Here is a 14,914-nt window from a genome sequence, read left to right as displayed (position 1 = left end):
CGGTGGCCCTGAGAGCTCAACGCACTGCAACTTAACGAAACGTGCAAATACTCACAACACAACCAAATACACAAACCAAAGAACAATACAATACACAAAGAACCTGGCTGGGATGCACTTGTTGTTTAATGCTTTGTGAGTTTTGAGGTTAAAAGCCTTGAACAACAAGTGTGCATGGATGTATTATAAAATCTGTATTATAATACATTTATTGTCATGCATGCAAGTGCATCCCAGCTGGGTTCATCACTTTCTGTGGAGGCAAGCATCCACCCTGACATGCTTAAAGTTACACTTGCTTAAGTACAATTTTGAGTATTTCCATTTTATAATACTTCATACATTTCACAGTAAAATATAGTTTCATATTATATTCTTATCTATTTATTCATATCAAATATGATCAACTAATAAATTCTAATGCATTTTTATATATTAGGCCATCTGGCTATATGAAATTAATTCCACCTTTAACAGCTGCAACATAACAAATATTTTTTACACAATAATGCACCATGATTATAATCCATACAGTATGTATTATTCTAAAATTAGCTATTCTACATGGTGTGTACTTCTACTTTTGGTGATTTAAGTATAATTTGATGCTAATAATAACTAATAACTAAAATAACTTTTATCTATTACCTGACTTTTACTTGTAACAGAGTATTTCTACACAGTGGTAATGCTGCTTTCACTCACGTAAAAGCACTGATTGATTTTTCCTTGACTACTTGGGATAGTTTGCTTCTTGTTCAGTCCTGAAACCAGCAGTGACAGAGTTTCACCCTCAGGTAGAAACAAAAACGCACCTCAGATTTTTGACCAATCCTGCCCTTCAGCACCTCCCGTCCCCTCTAAGTCAAACTTTATTTGACAGCAGATTGGTTAAAACTTTTAAATCCTCCAACATCCTGTTACCACTGGAGACATATCCACACTATATCAGTTAGATTTGATCTGGACTTCAGAATTGATCCTCCATCAGAATAATTCATTGGGTCAACCTGGAAGCTGAATGATGCGGGTGCGTAACACATGGACTCAAATGGCCTGAGCAGCGAGTCCCCAGTATGACTCTAGGCTGAACCATTTGCTGCAAAATGACCCCCTCAAAAAATCACCCTACTTTCAAATGTCTTGCTCTGTCTGAGCAACGGTCTGAAGCAAAGTAGTAAACACTCAATTCAGAGAGTGTTTGGTGATTTTTCTTGATATGTAACTCAAAGAATTTGTCAATTATCAAAAGTGTTGACACTTTACAGCTTCTGCCTCAGTCCTCACCTGTGGAGCTCCTGGGCAGGTGTGTGCAGGAGTTTGTGCCTGATAAAGTGTCACATGCTGCTCTTTATCAGTTCAGATTGAGGCAAAGATTTCTTTCTTCCTCAGGTGGTTCATATACACTTAACTGTTTTCATTCACAAACAGGTCGTCTCAACAAAGTGCCTGCACAGAACAACAAAAGACATTAATGGGACATAAATCAGTACAGTATAGAAAGCATGTGTACATTTGTATGTGTGTGTGTGTGTGTGTGTGTGTGTGTGTGTGTGTGTGTGAGTCCATAGTATAACCTGCTGATGGGTGTGTTCCCTGCTGCAGTACAGAGGAATGTGAGGAGTGGTTGCCTGTGTTGCCCAACACAAAGCCAGGCAGCCTTCAGCCTGACACCTATAGCAACCAGCAGCTGTTTAACCAACAGTCAGTCCTCTGAGCTCCAGGAGACTCGAACCTCAGCTGGAAGCTGTCAGTTTGTCTGCAGGTGCACCTCGGTGTCACTGTGAGCTCAGACCGCTTGAAAACCACAAGTGTTGGGAAGACTTTTCCTTATGCTTCCCCAAATTTCACATACAAAAGAATGACAGCTCACTGTTTCTTCACTTGTGTGTTTGAGCTTCGTTGATGTCTGTGCATCATCTGAGCTTCAAGTTCCCATATAATCCTCCAAATTCAACCATATTGTTTGTAACTGGCAAACCACTGTTGAAAAATAAATCAGCTTGATGCTGTGACATGTGCCATAGTAACATTCAGGCACACAACACTTCAAGATTCCAGATTTGTTTATCGTCATTGTCGCACTCATACTCGTACAGTCAAGACTGAAACACGGTCTCTCCAAGTCTAAACAGTGTACATAAATAAGAATATAAAAAAACTATAAGTTATCCAAAATATACAAAATATAAAGAGTAAACAAATTATACACCTGAGGTTTAGGGAAAAATTGTGATTTGGGTCAAATGGCCTTTGTTTTCATGGGATAGTTCAACAGATAGACAGATGGATAGATAGATACATGATTCAGCATTCATCATTGTCAGAGAGAGGAGGAGGAAACTAAAATGCCCCCTGGCAGCTCACATTCCTGAAATCGTTAGAATAGTTGCATTTTGGTGAGAGACTGGTGCTCCACATCCAAAAATGGTGTTACAGAGAGAGAGAGGGAGGGAGGGAGGGTGTGTGTGTGTGTGTGTGTGTGTTTGGGGGGGGGGGGGTCACATGCTTTTTAAAACTTTGTGGATTTCCGCCCACAGCTTTTGATGAGTGGATTTTTTCCCGCTCTCTCAGGCCGCTTCCCCCCTCTCTTCCCTCCCGCAGGTAAAGCGTCAACTAATTCTTCGTGCGTCAGCGGCGTCGTGCGCGCTTTGATGACGTACGGCTCCGGTGTGCTGCAGGTGTGTAACCCTGGACCCGCCCACACGGCAAATCCCTGCCAGCCAGAAACAGCAGCCGGTCAGTCGGCAGCGGAGCACCGCAGAGGGAGCACTGCGTTCACAGGTAAGTGGCTCAAGTTTTACCGGGACACCTGTTGGATTTTAACCTCACTGCTGCGGACATTGTTGACATAGATTCCGGTGCCGTGAGAAATCCTGCGGTTTTTAGTCCCTGTGGTGAGTTCACGGCTCGTTTTCTGGAGCTGGAGTTCACAGGAGCAACTTTGTGCTTGGTGAAATCTAAGCGAGAGACAGCAGCTGAAGGTACCTGCAGCACAGATGCATCACAGTTTATCTTTTACATGTTAACATTACTAATGGAGACAACACCATCATCAAACAAAAAATAAAGAATTGATAGAATCAGCATCAATATAAAAACACAGCTTCGACTAAAACGATAAAACATGATATTTATGTCAAAACACTCAAAGCCACCATCATTATTGTATCATATTTGAAGTTTGATAAAGCCACTGTATATCTATACATACTGGCTGACATACTGTAAGTCCATAAAGTGGAAAGTATGATTTAAAATAAAAAAATCTGTGGAGATTAAAACACTGCTGTATTAACACAGCTGCTGCTGTAACTTCCTACAGGGACATTTTATACCAGATAAGACAGCGAGGTTAGATAAAGTCAGCATAAATCAGTAGCTCCTGAGCTTCTCTGTGACACCACATCACAGATCATGGCCTCAGTGTGGGGACACCCCTGTCCACATACTTTAGTATCCTCAGTCTGGAGCCGCTTGTTCTTAGTTCCAGTCGGCAGAAATCTTAATGTTTAAGTCTGCAACAGTGTTTAAATACATTTAATAAAACAGCAAGTTTTCAAGTTTGTGGCCCCAGTTTGGAGTGGGATCATTTCACTGGTCTGCGCTGAGCCCAGATCTCAACCTTGTTCCACACCTTTAGGATCAAGATCTTGTAAGAAGCTGTTGTAGCAGCATTTTTATGCTTTTGGTAAAGGACTGACATGTTCAACTAGCAGTTATGCGTCCACATACTTTTGGCCATGTAGTGTAGTTCTTCAGACTCATGTTTGGGTCACTATAGAAACATAACAGCAACATTGATATTCATTCTGTAGGAGAACATAATGTCATTAAAAACAAGAACCGTGGAACTATAACAGAACTGTTGTAGTGTGTTATCACAGTTGCCCAGTAGTGTGCAGATGACACCATTACTTTACCTTAGACTACATGTGACTGGACCATAAGCAGAAAATCTGTGCAGGACCAAACGCGCACTGACCATGAAGTTCTCTTTTGCCATGAAGATGAAATATACTGTGTTGTGTTTTTGTGTGATGTGTTTCCCACTCTGTGCTCAGTCAAAGGGCGAATCTGACTGTACTCTGCACTGTGCGCCGATAAGACGGCGGCAGGAGCAAGAGCTTATCTTTATTTCATCTGGGCGGAGGGTGGTAATGTCACCGGCTCCACATGGTCAGCCACACTGTCAGTCATTAGTTAATTAATGACAACAATAATAACAATAACAAAACCTGACCAGACCTCACTGTTTATACACTGGCCCTTTAACCCTCACAGCGTTTGGGTAATTGTTCAGTGATGGTGGCAGGTTTTTTTGTTCTCTGGCTATGATGTTACATAACATAAGAGATTATGTTGTCTGCCTACAGTCGAGTTTTGTGTGTGTGTGTGTGTGTGTGATGCTAAATAAAGAATTGGGTGATGTTAAATTTGATGTGTAGGTCTTTAGACATCTGTCTTTTCTTGCTCTAAATGTTGAATTATTTGCATTGAGTCTGGTGGATGTGGAGACAGCCAGCAACTGTTTGTTAGCATGTTAGCCGAGACGACTTCATCAGATGACAGTATGTCAGGGTTGTGTGTCTGTTCACTTGTTGAGAAGTTCTAAAAATCTATTTATGATCATTTAATTTTTTTTCTTAGCTGGTTAGCTAGCCAGCTCGTTGATTAAGTATAAAGTACATTTGGAAATGCTAGCCTCATGCTGTAGTGTTAGCAGCACAAACAAAGCTCACCTTGTGTGTCTGCTTCAAATACAGTGAATGAAAGCAGTGAGATGGACCTGTGCAGGTGTGCGTTACATCTCGGTGCTGTTGTCTGCCTGTAACACGCTGTTGTGATGTTGTTATCTCAGTGGCTTTAAAAGCAAACTCAGGAGTCAGTCATGCATGTGTAAGTGTTTCCCCAGGCTGAAGAATGCTGTAACACAGAAAACTGTCAGCATCTCTGACTCTTCACTGTCCGCCTCGTCTTTATCTTTCTGTCCATCTTCTTCTGCTCTCATGCTTTCTCACTTTCTCTTTGTCCTGTATCGTAAATCTCTTGATTTTCACTTTCATGGTATATTTTTCTCTCCTCTCTCTCTCCTCTGTCTTTCACTGTCCTCCATCCTTGTGCCTTTTCTCTGTAACTCACTGGCAGGTCTAAATAAGGACATGTAATTCACTACATTCATGTACTATTTTGGTTACAAACACGGTCAATTTCGTTTTTAATTTAATCTCTTTTCATCTTATTTTTATACATTTTATATTTTGTTTTACTACATTATTTAGTTCTTGTGTTTCTTAATTTTACAGTTTTTGAACCTTATTTATTTGTATTTTATTTTTGATTTTCTTATGGTATGTGGTGTGTGTGGAGGGCTCACACAAGTTGTTATTTAACATATGTGAACTTCAGAAGACCATATTTCCCTTTATCCCTCCATCCTATTCTTTCTTCCCTCATCCTCATGTCACTCACACACGATTTCCTCCATCTCTCTCCTTTTCTCTCTGTTCCTCCATTTCTCCCTTTCTCCTCTTTCCCTTTCCCCCTGATCACTCTCACCTATTTCCTGTTGATTTCTTCACCACTTTCTCTTCCTTTGGTTATTTATATCTGTCCTCATGTCATTTGTCTTTCAACAAGAAATCTGAACATAATAACAGTTTGTTGTTTGCTCATTCACTTCTCTTTCTCTCTGTCCCTCACAGTGACACACACCCATTCTCTCTCTCTCTCTCTCTCTCTCTCTCTCACTCTCTTTAATGTGTTTTAATGGGACTACATTCTTTCCCTTGACTCCGGTCCAGACAGTCAACCAACCAGACCAACGAGAAAACACAACTGCTCTCTCTCACAGTTTTGCCCGGCACACACCCACTGCACTCTCTCTCCATGTCTCTCTCTCTCTCTCTATTTATCTCTTCATGTCTCTCACCCGCTTGCCTCCTCACTGCCTCTCACACACATTTGCCGAGAAGGAATCCACAAACAGAGACATGTAGAAAAAAACAAACAAAAAAAAAATGTTCCTGTCATCTTCTGACCTTGAATGTAAAACTAAGTGATGTTGCGGGTCAGTGAATGAGGTGTTTGTCTCTTATCCTGAACTCTGAGTATCAATATTTTTAGATACAAGTGCTGATATGTTGCCTCAGTTTCAAGACTGTTACTAAATCAGCACGTTTTTTTTGATAGCGTGGGAGGCTAACCGCTAACATGCTAACCAGCTGGGAACATGCAAACACCAGTCAGTCACAATAACTCTCTGAGTTTCTATCTGTTTTCTCTGGACTGAGCCGTTTACTCTTTCAACGAGCAAACTTTAAGCATCACCATTGTTGCTTGGTTACGTGTATTTTTTGTTGCCATGGTAAGACATCCAGAAATTGAGTTACGCAACTTACCCAAAGAAAGACAATTGGATATAGTTGGATATTATAATTAGAGAATTAGAGACAGTGCAGGATGTGTCTCGTAGAAAAGCTCAGGGAAGCAACTGTGCGGGTTTGAGAAAGTTAAGCAGACACACACTACATTTGCCAAACTAAACGCTTTCTCCTCGTTCTATAAGTTTTTTCTCTTGAAAAACCAAAACATGATGTTTTAAAAGCAGCAGCTCTTAACTGTAATGGCAACTTTCTTGAACAAACTGCACAAAGATGAGATTTATACTTTGTAATGAGTGTTTTCTAACATGTTCCTGTTTTACCAGAGAGGGGGCTTAAAGGATCAGGACTAAATGTCAAACTAAATTTCAACTTCCCCCGCTCTCATAAAGAGAAACAACAAACTTTTCTATGGGAAGCATCCGGGGCCCACTCCCACACAGTGGATGTGACGGTCCCTGACGGGGGCGAGTCGAGGGCCACGCATTGGGGAATTTATTAGGCTGTTTGTGTGTGTGTGTGTGTGTGTGTGTGTGTGTGCGCGCGAAACTTTAACAAGCAATAAGATGACAAATGATGTCATTGTTTAGAGAACTTGCTTCATTTCCAGCAGGTACCTGTCTTTGTGTGTGTGTGTGTGTGTGTGTGTGTGTGTGTGTGTGTGTGTGTGTGTGTGTGTGTGTGTACTCCTATTAACCGAAACCTCCATTACCTTAGCACTTAGCTATGTCATAAAAAGTTGAATGATGATCTCAGGCTTGGCTTGAACACACACACACACACACACACACACACTTGATGTCAAAACTATGCTGAAAGGTTGCAACTTGCACCATCACCTCATCAATGAGGTGATGTACAGTTATATACATATACACATGTAACTTGTAGTGAATATATTCAGACAGACATAAACATACCTGAAAACACAAGCTTGTGTCTATTGTGGCGTTTTGTACAAAGGCAGATAATTAAACTGTTGAAGCTGTATTTTGTTGATACAATAATTTCATAGTTTATTGATTTAATAACAATATTCTGTGCTCCAATATTCCTTAGATATACCTTAAGCTAATATTACTCTGTGGAGCTTTTTACATCATCATCTCTTTTAAAGTCATCCCCCGACCACTTCAGGGAACAAAGAGCTTTTAACATTTTTCAGATATTTTCTGTCTGTCTGATCTGTTGTGAAACCATTATCCAGCGACAGGAGCAGTTCTTCAGTTGTTTAAATTTGTGCACAGGTCAGTGAATTTGCCAATGACACTTGTGTATTACCATGTTGCAGTTCCATAGCTATGTGATGAGTTTTTCTTCAGGGTGTTGTCTGTCAGCTGTCAGGGTGTTTTAGAAGGATAAAAGTATGTCTGTGTTTGCTTTCATTCTTTCCTAAGCTTCACTTCTGCTCCTTGCATGTTTGCAGAAGTGATCGCACACATGGTGTAACCAGGCTGAGACATACAGACGATACCTGAAAACTATTAGGTCTGCTTTTTGTGAAGCTCAGCAATAAAAATAAACTTGAAAAACAAAATAAATGTTCTAAAATCAAGTCTGTATTAAAAGAAAAGCCATCCTTTAGTTATTTAAGATACATAAAGAAAATTATGTTTACAATCTCTAAAATTAGGTACTGAGCACTTGCACAAAGTAGCTGTTGTTCTATCAACACAAAATAATGAAATTAAGTACTTAAGGAACACTAGGTGGTTTATAACTTTAATAACTTTAGAAATGACCTTGAAAATAAAGAAAATTTTATCTCTAGCAGCTGATTAGATGGATGCACAAGTCAGTGATGCATCAAATTATATAAAATGTTTAACAGTATGAGTTGTTATCTTCTGCTGCCCCAGAGTTTTACAAGAACAAGCCATCTATTATGTGCTGCCTTCATTTTTATTATAAACGTCAAGTCGCCTTGAGGAATGAGGAATGTACGAGGAACACCCCGAGGTGGCATCTGGTGCCCGTCAATCATTAACTAAATGGAATTCATGTACAGTAGAAGAAGAAGTTCTCATTCACCTCAAAAAGCTGTGTCACAACCCTGACATCAATCGATCAATTCGATTCTGTACAAAGACAATTGTGTGATTTTCTTAAAAGCGACTTTGAGATCAATCAATCAATATTAAAATAACAAACTCACTGTAGAGAGTGAGAAACATTAGTTTTACAAATAAATGCTGGTACTTTTGAATGTACTCAAAACAGTTTCAATATAAATGCTAAACTGTTAGCATGTATACAGTGTGTACACAGTGAATGGTGAAATGTTAGCGTGGATCTTGCTAAGAATGCTAAACTGTTAGTCTGGATGTCTTCTGTACAAGTGTCAGCTTTACGTGATGTTGGTGTTTGTGTTTGTTCGGAGAAGGGCTGTGTCAGTACAGGCTGCTCTCATTTCACACTGATGATTTGAAATAGTTTGCATTGTGTCTAGCATCACTCAGCATCCTGAATGGTGAGGCGTTAGCACGAAGGCGTCTGTCACTCATCACAGATGACTGATGTTTCCTCGCAGTCTGCTGTGGCATTTGTAGGTCACATGACATGTGGAGGGTTTTCTCTTCTACAGTGAGGTTAATCACGATGAGAACCATCCTCGGTGTCTAGTTTATTACAGACCACAGAGTAAGACGCTAAATATACGATGTTGCATACTGCACCTCAACAGTGAATCATGGGAAAGTGGGAAGGCGGACGGCGACGGTGACGGCAGGTACGTCAGGAATGAGGGTGTGAGCCTTGAATGGGAGGTTTATACACACGGAAAATTGTTTGGAATGGTAACATTGCATACTTATGAACATTTCCATTCGTGTGCGTGTGTGTGTGTGTGTGTGTTGATATGGTCAGGTCACCAGGGTCATGAGAGCTCCTTGTTAAACTGGGTTTTTCACTGCAGCCATATCAGTGTGGTGTTATGTAATTCAAATATCAGTTGTTACTACAGGCAGGAAGTTGGTGTGTTTGGTAAACACTCCTGTCTGGCAGAAACTCACCTTTCTCTGTGACTCCTCTGGCATGAATTCACATCGCTGTGATGTCTGTGTTTTGACTTCCCGTTCACAGACATAGTTAACCTGTCAGGAGGCCCCATATGAAGACCTCACTTTGTTTCAAGGCCCCCACACACTCTGATTCAGCGATTACGTGACAACGGCACCAAACCCATTATTTCCAATGGCTTGCATCAAGCTTTGATGGTTTGTCGCGAGCAGCGTGGCTGGGGTTAAACTTTGACCGCTGCGCGCTGTGATGAACACCTGCGTGGCCAATAGAAACAAGGGATGAAAAGTAAACAAAAAGTACACCTTCACACAAGCCATTCCCCAGGGTGCTCTCTGTACCTACAGCCTCTTCCTCGCTGCTCCCCCTCTCTTTCTTATCAGCTAACGCTTGCTTCTTAGCACAGGAAAGACACATCCTTGTTGCTGACAACAATAGACTCTAAAAAAAGCAGGAGCTTCCTGCTTTATAGTGACATGTCCCATTAGAAGTTTGGAAAAGGCCACCTTTGTCTGCTCTGTCCTCCATGACTTCCCCAAACAGTACGCCGACCCGAGCGGCGAGAACAGATTGTGTGATGAATCATAGTACTGTGGTGCGAACAGGAAAAAGATGCAAGTACAGACAGGTCATCAACTTGCAAGCTCAACCCCCATGTGCGTAGCTCCCATCCAGTCAGTCTCCAGGGCTGCAAATCAGCCGACTTTGCGCATGTCTCCGTTGGATTGACGAACAAAGCTCTGATCATGTGGCGTGTCATAATCATCACAGGAGAAAAATGTGATGTGATTTATAGTCGATTGGCTGAATGAACACAGACTCAGGACCGTCCTGCTGTGACGAACCCTAACAAAAGTTTACCAAACCCTCTCTGACCTCAGTGTGTGCAGGAGATTTAATTGGCAAATGAAGGACTGCATAAGATCTTTAATGACCTAAAGGAACACAGCGTCCTGATATTTTCTAGTGCTTCACTGACATGAAGGTGAAGGAGAAAAGAAACCCCTCAAAGCTGCTGGTGCTTTCCTAAATCAGAAGCGGGAGTGTGTCCATAAAAATCTCCTGGAATGCATTGAACTTTACAGATTTATGGTACATTATATTTCCCCTGCCGATGATCTGATTGAAGTGTTTACACCATACGACTGAAGGCGGTGAGACCCGTGATCTCTGCTCAAAGAAATATTGCGTTTAATGTGTTATAAACTCAACACAGATTTGGTGGTGATACCAGAAACAATATGAGGCCTGAGTTGGAGGCAGGACTCAGGTTTACGGTCATTAACTTTCTTACATCTTAGTTTTTCATCTGTTTCAACTCTTTATCAATCAGCCACAACAACCTGCTGACATGTAGGTTTACTTAAATAAGTGACAGTGCACAATGAAGTGTGCTCCTATACAATAGGTTTCTTGCTGAGAGTTAGATGAGAGGATAACTCTCTCATGTGCGTATGCTTAATATGAAGCTAGAGCCAGCAGCTGTTTAACTTAGCTTAGCATAAACACTGGAAGCAGGCGGAAACAATTAGCCTGGCTCCATTAAAGTCAAAAAATCCACTTTCCAGCACCTCTAAATGCTATTAATTAACACGTCATATTTTGTTTGTTCCACTGTATTTCCAGGCTTTATGCAAGGCTGGCTCTAGCTTCATGGTTAGTGCACAGACATGAGGGTGGCATCAATCTTCTCAAAAGCAAATAAGCATATTGAGCTTTATTGAGCTATTTCCATAAGGACCACACATGGATTAGTTTTGTTTTGATTCTGAGCATCACATCTGTTGGACCGAGTCTGTATCTGATTGGTTCAGTCAGTGTTGACAGTCAGGAGATACCTGACCAAGGTGCTTTTGTTCCCTGAACCTAACCCACAGACAGGACTCTGGCTGTGAACCCTGGTCTCTGGTGTGACAGTCTTTGTACACTCGCCATTCATCCCAGCCAGCTCTTGCTGACTCTGCAGTATGTACCTATGTAGTATCATTCATTAAAAAGTGTCGCTTCTGAACATAATCTAGTCAGCGATTACATTTCCAACAAAATATAACTGCTGTTGCGGGTTAGTTGTTATAGAAATGTAATTTAACTTATATAATATAAAAGTAATTACTGTACAATAAAACACTTTCATCTTTTTTATTGTTTATCATCCTTTTTTTTATTTGTTTTTGTGATCAAACACTCGTTTTCCAAAACACATACATTTATTCTTGACTGAAGCAAACTGCAAACTGAACTCATCTGAAAGCTTCACAATATGTTTCTTTATCTTAAAAACTCACTTTTTGCCTTTTATCCAATTTCATCATCTCTTCCAAAGCTCATATTTCCCACCTTAACATAATGTTCAGGCCAAGCGGTTGAGGTTTTAGGGTCATGAGTGTGTTTTGGAGCCCATTTTCTACATCTTGTAATTTCTCCCACTAATGGATGCCTGAAAATCCTAATTATTCATCTCTGTCATTTAGAAACTGCCACAGAGCATCTCCTGAAATGCATCTTAGTGCATTTTTTTGCATTTTATAGCTCCTTGTTTTTTTCCTCCAAGTTTTAATGAGTGTTGTTTTGCATTATGAAGTACCTCCAGGCTTCAATTTGGCATCTGGGAAAGTTGGCTTGACTCCAAGACTGTGGTCACCCAGTGCTTTTTACTCATTAAGCCTCATCGGAGGGCCGAATGGGTGCAGACTGGGTGGGTGCTGGGTGGGGGCTGCAGTGCTTGGAGATTAGATGTTGTTGTTGTTTTTGTCGATGTTCTAGTTTTGAAACAGAACTAAGAGATGAGAAAGTGAAGGAGTTTGAAAGTCTTTATTCTCTGTTTATTTTTGTGTATGCTGCATTAGAGCTACAGAATTATTAAAATAATTATAATGATTATGGTTTTTACTTCAACAGTTAATTAAATTTAAGATTTGATATTTTTATATCTGCCTAATTTCAGAGCATATAGATCTGTTTGTTTGGAAGTTTATTGTAGTTTTATGAAAAAATTGTGTTAAATTAACAATTTTCTCACAATCTTTTGTCAAAGATATATGAATATTTATAGTAATGTAACGTAGCTATTGGAATATTATAGTATAATATAATATCATATAATATATGTACAAAATACATAATATATAAATATATAAAAAATAAGAATAGATTACATTGACAATTAATTTTTGTGAGTGTTTTTCAGTTCTATATTTTTTCTATAATGCTGAGTAACAAAAATTACATGGTTGAATTTTGGGAAATTCATGGTAAAATAATTAAAAAAGGCTTTAGGCATGTAAGTCTAATATAATGCATGATTACCCACGATCAGTGATGGGTGGTGTTCACGGGGAAGATTCCTGAATGACAACATGTGAGCATTCAAGGTCATTGCTGTGCTGTTTCCTCTAAATTCAAGTTTAATTACCTTGAACAATGGAAATTACATGACATGAATCATCCATATTTGTTTGCCTCCTCAGGCACTTCCATTATAGTAACTGGCAACTCAGATATACAGTACATAGTTCCTCAGTCATAATTACAGCGAAGAACACCATTTACAAGCTGGAAACCAGTACATACACCTGACATAAACACAATGTTACACATCACATAGTGAACATTGCTTCATACTTTGGCCTTGAATGTTGCCAGTGACCATAAAACTGTGCACAGCAGAATCATCCAATATGTAAATTCTATATGTAAAGTCCTCATTCCTAAATGACAAAATATAACAAAATATAATAATAGAATAAAGAAGCACACCTATAAAAATATGTCTTTAAGAGAACTTTGAAAGAGGTTAGAGAGCTCTCCAGTCTAATCCCCTCAGGGAGGTTGTTCCAAAGATCTGGGGCCTGGTCACCCATGGTCTTCAATAAGTTGGAAATTACTTATATGACCCAAAAACATTTTGTGTAAAAGTTTTCTGATCTCTCACCTACAGTTAACCAAATCTATTCTGCGAAGTTAAAGTTACAAACTGTGGACACATCAACCTGCTCTGTCAGTGTGTTGTTATTCTTCCTGGCATCTGTCCTGGCTGTCAAACAAATGACAGCTCAAAGATATTTTATCTTTTTCTTTTTTTTTTTTTTGGAACAAATCTTTGGGAGGAGCTAATTTTAAGTACACACACCTGTCTATGTGTGTGTGTGTGTGTGTGTGTGTTAAGAGCTGTGAGAGCTGTGTTGCATCAAACCTACGGTAAGCTGTCTACCTACCTGTATGCAGTGACAACAAGCCATTAATCAGTCTGGGGTGCATGGTGTGTGATAACAGGCATTTTTTTTGAGAAGATGAACTTTTTGGGCACAGTTTATCTTCCATAATTTGGATATGTCATGAAAGTACAAATTCAGAGACTCACGTTCTCTATAACTTTGGATGTGAGCTGATTTTTGGTGCCAGATTAATTTTCCCGTCACTTCATTTCCTCTATGCAATGAAAAGTGGAGGCAGTTTAGGAGCTGACTTAAGTACAACAGAATCGTGACGTGGAGAATTCAGCACATTTTCTGTGTGAGCGCCTTTCAAGAAACACAGAGGCTGACGAAACTGGCTGTTTTCTACAGATAATGATAGAGGAGGGAGTGAGAGAGATCTGATCCCTGTTAAACACAGAGGACTGCAGCAGCTCTGCTTCAGTTAACAGGAGAGGGAGAGTAAATACAGGAGAGCTGATATGTTGCTTATTCACTGCATCACTAAGTGCGGACAAACAGGTTTTATACAGTTGGTGTTTATATGGGGAGAGGGCTGTATGCCACTGTAAAGCACACTGCACAATCCAGTTTAAATTACAGTTAATCTACTGGGACCAGCCTGCCTTGTTCCTGTAATGTGGTGAGGAACAGTGAAGGTGAGGTGGATTTTATTTGTACAAACTTTTGTCAGCAGAATTTTATTCTAAATTCTCCTGGTGATGTAAGTACGTGGAAAGGCCTTAAATGCCCCCTTGCATGAAGCCATGTTCCTAGAGATATGGTTTTCCTTTACGTCAGTTTGATGTGGAAGAGCCTGGTCTGCAGAGAGCGCAGACCTCAACCCCATGCAACAGCTTTAGGATGAACTGCAACACCCGCTGTGAGCCAGACCTTCTCCCCCAGCATCAGTGCTGGACCTCACTAACACCCCTGTGGCTGAATGGGGGCAAATCCCTGTAGCCAGGTTCAACATCTGGTGGAAAGACTGCGAGTTTTCCCCAAGAAAAGTGGTTAGTCGTTACAAATAGATTTTTCTTTTTTGTTTTTTATACATCAGGCCAAGAATCATGAAGAAGCTGTTTTTAATTGAAATTGTCCCTCAGCCTTAAGTAAAAATTTTATTTCTGGCAAAATGTAGAAGGAACAGGTTCTACCTGTTCCCTTCATATTAAAACCCCAGCCAGAGGCACAGATCTGTTAAACTCACAAATTAACAGGGTGAGCACTACTGTATTTGTCTTTTGCATATTTCATTTTATTTGAGTAAAAAAATACAGAGTAAAAGTGTTTTAGTGCTAGAGAATATATTGCTGAAAA

At 40.1% G+C, this 14,914-nt stretch overlaps 1 protein-coding gene across 1 annotated transcript in view; it reads left to right on the top strand.

Moving 5' to 3' along the window:
- The first annotated feature begins 2,677 nt into the window (after positions 1-2,677).
- The window catches only part of LOC139611305 (myosin heavy chain, embryonic smooth muscle isoform), a 61,243-nt gene continuing 49,006 nt past the window's right edge, over positions 2,678-14,914 (top strand). The window contains exon 1 of the mRNA XM_071465857.1: positions 2,678-2,784. The gene's annotated coding sequence lies outside the window, so the exon portion shown is untranslated. The remainder of the gene's footprint in view (positions 2,785-14,914) is intronic.

The sequence above is a fragment of the Trachinotus anak genome, unplaced genomic scaffold (genome assembly GCF_046630095.1).
Source record: "Trachinotus anak isolate AG129_WGS33_773 ecotype Australia unplaced genomic scaffold, CSIRO_AGI_Tana_v1 ptg000028l, whole genome shotgun sequence".
Taxonomy (NCBI): Eukaryota; Metazoa; Chordata; class Actinopteri; order Carangiformes; family Carangidae; genus Trachinotus; species Trachinotus anak.
This window is presented reverse-complemented; position numbering and strand designations above follow the sequence as displayed.